Source organism: Schistocerca americana, chromosome 8 (genome assembly GCF_021461395.2).
Source record: "Schistocerca americana isolate TAMUIC-IGC-003095 chromosome 8, iqSchAmer2.1, whole genome shotgun sequence".
Classification (NCBI taxonomy): domain Eukaryota; kingdom Metazoa; phylum Arthropoda; class Insecta; order Orthoptera; family Acrididae; genus Schistocerca; species Schistocerca americana.
Window position 1 is genome coordinate 300,277,639 of NC_060126.1, and position 5,350 is coordinate 300,282,988.

General features: G+C 47.3%; 1 non-coding gene across 1 annotated transcript; it reads right to left on the reverse strand.

Moving 5' to 3' along the window:
• Positions 1-252: 252 nt before the first annotated feature.
• On the reverse strand, positions 253-336 carry Trnas-gga. Its single transcript is given in 2 exon segments — positions 253-287; positions 297-336. It is a non-coding gene; the product is annotated as a tRNA-Ser (tRNA).
• Positions 337-5,350: the final 5,014 nt, after the last annotated feature.

A 5,350-nucleotide genomic window follows, 5' to 3' on the forward strand; every position in this document is an offset into this window, starting at 1 on the left:
GCATTTTAAAAAATAATTGTTATATACGTGTTAATTTCCATAAATTTTATGAATTTTATATTAATTGATATATATATTTCGTATGGGCGAAAAGACATAAAACAAAAGAAAAAAGGCCATAGGGAGACTCGAATCAGCGTCGCATTGGTTAAATGGCTCTGAGCACTATGGGACTTAACATCTGAGGTCATCAGTCCCATAGAACTTAGAACGACTTAAACCTAACTAACCTAAGGACATCACACACATCCATGCCCGAGGCAGGATTCGAACCTGCGACCGCAGTGGTCGCGCGGTTCCAGACTGTAGCGCCTAGAACCGCTCGGCCACACAGGCCGGCCCGCATTGGTTAACTGACTATCACTCTTCAAACCTGTTCAATGATCAACTGTGCCTGTCGCTTAAATATTCTTTATTTTACGGAATTAAGGTGCCTCACGTTCCTCGCTAATCGATTTTCTCGAGAACTTTTGAGAGTTGCATCGAACTGTTTTTGGTTGATATTTAAGTTCTGAACTTCACGTTCCATAAATATAAAAAGAATACGTAAATCCGACTGCTGGGTGGTCTCATTGTGAGATGATCTTTATGATGGTCAATGATATCGGCAGTTCAAAAAGGTTAGTTTTTAGGTAATAAGCAATGTTCCACACTAATGGCAAAGTAAACTGGCACTGTGATAATATTTGGGGAGCACAAATCCTCCGTTTTTCCATGAAACACGATCGATGTTCACCAGAGCTGAATGTGTTCTGCACTGTGACGAGTGATGAGATAAGAGCTACAGCGGCGTTTACTGTCTCAACATACTTTCTTTTGCGGCTACTGCCTCAGCTGCATGGAGACTTCAGCAACTTCATCTTGCAAGAAAGTGGTGCACCTCCTCACTTCCAAGTGGCTGAACATACATCCTCGTTTACGATGGCCCGATCGTGCAGATTGTTATGATGACGTGTGATGCAGATAGCCACCACCCTCATCACATGTAACCACTTGTAATTTTTATGGGGTAATGTGAGAGACAGCATTTCTTCCACCACTGTCACAATCTTTGCCACAGCTTTAGGAGCGAATGACAGCTGAGGCAGATTCCTACAACACCTACATGTTGCACAATGGTCGGAATGAGTACAAACATTGTGTCGACATTTGTTGTGTGACGTAAGGAACACGTATTGAGTCACCGTAAACCATAAGGAAGAAAACTTGCAGAGATACTACGTTTCGTTGGTACGGATATTTGGAAATGTAAAGGTCCTTCGTGATCACCATCTGTAGACACTGCCTAAACAGAATACGCCAAGAGATCCTAGATTTCTCAAATGCATCTGACACGGCGCCCCGCTGCAGACTGCTAACGAAGGCACGAGCTAACGTATCAGGTTCCCAGATATGTAAGTGGCTCGACAACATTTTAAGTAACAGAATGCGGTACGATGTTTTCGACGACGACCTAAGGGCCTCGGTGAGTGTGCCTCAGAGAGACAGAACCAATCTTTTTCTCTATTTACAAAAATAATATGTGCCTCTGGGAGTGGTTCCGGGAAGTGTGACAGGACTGTTCTTTTCCTCTATATACATAAATGATCTGAGGTACAGAGTGAGCAGCAATCTCCAGCTGTTTGCTGATGAGCCTGTGGTGGTAGGTTATGTGCCGTCGTTCAATGTCTGTAGAAGGCTAAAAGATGATTTAGACAAAATTTCCAGTTGGTGTGATGAATGTCAGCCTGCTCCAAATGTGCAAAAAAGTAATTTAATGCAGGTGAGTAGGAAAAACAATCCAGTAATGTTGGAATAGAGCGTTGGTAATGGGCTACTTCGCACAGTCACTTCGATTAAGTATCTAAGTGTGACGCTGCAAAGCGATATGAGAACTGTAGTAGGGAAGGCGAATGGTCGAGTTTGGTTTATTGGAAGGATTTTGAGAAAGAGTGGGTCATCTGTAAAGGAGATGGTTGGTTGTTTTGGGGAAGGAGACCAGACAGCGAGGTCATCGGTCTCATTGGATTAGGGAAGGACGGGGAAGGAAGGCGGCCGTATCCTTTGAAAGGAACCATCCCGGCATTTGCCTGGAGCGATTTAGGAAAATCACGGAAAACCTAAATTAGGATGGCCGGACGCGTGATTGAACCGTCGTCCTCCCGAATGCGAGTCCAGTGTCTAATGTAGAGGAGACTACATGTAGGATACTAGTGCGACTTATTCTCGAGTACTGCCCGAGCTTTTGGTATGCGTACCAGATCAGATTGTAGAAATACATCGAAGCTATTTAGAGGCGAGGTGCTAGATTTCTTACTGGTAGGTTCGAATAACATGCACGTATTAAAGAGGTGATTCGGGAACATAAACCGGAATCCACGGAGGGGAGACGATGTTGTTTTCGAGGAATGCTTTTGGGAAAAATTTAGAAAAGCGACATTTAAAGCTGGCTGCTGAATGATTCTACTGCCGCCAATGTACATTTCGCGTAAGTAGCCAGATGATAAGAGAAATTAGGCAAAGTATGGAGGGATATAGAGAGTCACTATTCCCTCGTACTATTTGTGCGTGGAGCAGGAAAGGAAACACTAATAGTCGTGCAGGGTACACCGCCACACACTGTAGGGTGCCTTGTCGAGTATGTATGAGATTGAGATGAGGATGTGGATGAAGAATGCAGATAATGGTTGTGAAGACATCAGCTTAGTATTGATAGATCTCGAGCAAATGTTGAATTTATATCTCACCTAGTTGTTTGTTACTGATAAGTTTGAGGTGCTTTTTAGCAGTTTAACTTGCTTGGTAGCAGACTTCTGTCAGAATATCCTGAAGCACCGCAGATTGATTCTTCCGAAGAATAGATTCGGCATCCCGATCTCCTTAAAGATGTTCGGCTAAGATTTCGATGCTATACGTCGCTCTCGGAACAGAGAGAATTAGCCCTGATGGCACTCCATTGGCCCATCTCCGCATCTCACAATTTCGCGAGCTCCCACTGTGCGGCTCGTGTAATTGTACCGCAGACGACGGCTCTGCGGGGCTAGAAAGTTGGCAGCCCTGCGACGGCGCGTTGTCCGTGCTTTCCTTTTTCCCTGCGTCCCTTTCTTTTTAATCTCGCTTCCATTTCCTTTCTTCCTTCCTGTAAGGAGGAGCGGGGCCCTGCGGAGCACACCGGATGGGCTGGCGGAGATAAAGCGCATATATATATAGCGTACGCTGCCCGGCCGCACAAGTAATTTACATTGCGGCGCCGTACATTACGAGCTGTGTGTGCGCTGCGTTGCGCAGCGCCGAGACTTCACGACAGCGCCCGCCCACGACCGCGTTCAACTGCAACTTCACGGCTACGGGAAACATCCCTATTAACACCAGCAGAGTGCTGGAGACAGCGTCGAAATGAGGATAACAGTCTACCGTATTTTTTGTACGAAATCTAGTCATAAAAATAATTAACGTGACAGTCATGTGAAGTTCGCAGAACGTCGGAATACGTATAGTGACCTACGCTACAACTTCGTTATCATGACTTAACGCAGCGTTAAAGCTTCTGGTAAAAGTGCTGCTTTTTGCTCATATTTGTCCTCAGGAAGCGCGGATGTAACTGCTGAACTAGCATCGAAGTGGCCGGTGGAAAAAATTGCGACCACAAAAGACCACATTTTGAGTTACTGCATACAGTGTACTTCGTTAAACTGAAATACAAAACCTGAACTACAATAAAAGAAAGCAGTTCATATATCACATCAAATCTTTTTGGCTTTACGTGTGGAATTACTTGCTGCCAGCATATAGTGCATTCGAAACCACTACAGATAAAGTGACTGAACTAATTCTTACGAAGCCCGTCCGGTTAGCGCGCGGTCTAACGCGCCGCTTCCTGAAGGGGAAGGCGTGCCGATCCCCGGTACGAATCCGCCCGGCGAATTAATGTCGAGGTCCGGTGTGCCGGCCAGCCTGTGGTTGGTTTTTAGGCGGTTTTCCATCTGCCTTGCCAAATGCCGGCTGGTTCCCCATATTCCGCCTTGGTTGCACTACGTCAGCCGTTTCTGCGCAAACACTGTCTCCACGTACGCGTACACCATAATTACTCTACGACGCAAATATTTGGGGTACTCTCGTTTGCTGTGAGACATTCCAGGGGGGGGGGGCTGTTGAGGGGGTTTTGAACCACTGAGGGCTACGGCAGGACGAAGTCTGTGCGTCGTCGATTCTAGGTCCGCGGTCCAATGCACACACAATTCTTACTCAGCTAATAAATAGCCCGTCTTCCTCCGAAACTTTCCGTTTACGACTATAGAAGGCGAGTAATGGAAGGTGCTCGTTACCGGACATGTTCATGGTTTGCGCTATATGACTGAAAAGTAGTTACCAAACGGACGCAGTCGTTTTTGACCAAGGTGTTTGATCTACGTAATTCGTTTACAATATTAGGATGAAATACACTCCTGGAAATTGAAATAAGAACACCGTGAATTCATTGTCCCAGGAAGGGGAAACTTTATTGACACATTCCTGGGGTCAGATACATCACATGATCACACTGACAGAACTACAGGCACATAGACACAGGCAACAGAGCATGCACAATGTCGGCACTAGTACAGTGTATATCCACCTTTCGCAGCAATGCAGGCTGCTATTCTCCCATGGAGACGATCGTAGTGATGCTGGATGTAGTCCTGTGGAACGGCTTGCCATGCCATTTCCACCTGGCGCCTCAGTTGGAGCAGCGTTCGTGTTGGACGTGCAGACCGCGTGAGACGACGCTTCATCCAGTCCCAAACATGCTCAATGGGGGACAGATCCGGAGATCTTGCTGGCCAGGGTAGTTGACTTACACCTTCTAGAGCACGTTGGGTGGCACGGGATACATGCGGACGTACATTGCCCTGTTGGAACAGCAAGTTCCCTTGCCGGTCTAGGAATGGTAGAACGATGGGTTCGATGACGGTTTGGATGTACCGTGCACTATTCAGTGTCCCCTCGACGATCACCAGTGGTGTACGGCCAGTGTAGGAGATCGCTCCCCACACCATGATGCCGGGTGTTGGCCCTGTGTGCCTCGGTCGTATGCAGTCCTGATTGTGGCGCTCACCTGCACGGCGCCAAATACGCATACGACCATCATTGGCACCAAGGCAGAAGCGACTCTCATCGCAGAAGACGACATGTCTCCATTCGTCCCTCCATTCACGCCTGTCGCGACACCACTGGAGGTGGGCTGCACGATGTTGGGGCGTGAGCGGAAGACGGCCTAACGGCGTGCGGGACCGTAGCCCAGCTTCATGGAGACGGTTGCGAATGGTCCTCGCCGATACCCCAGGAGCAACAGTGTCCCAAATTTGCTGGGAAGTGGCGGTGCGGTCGTCTA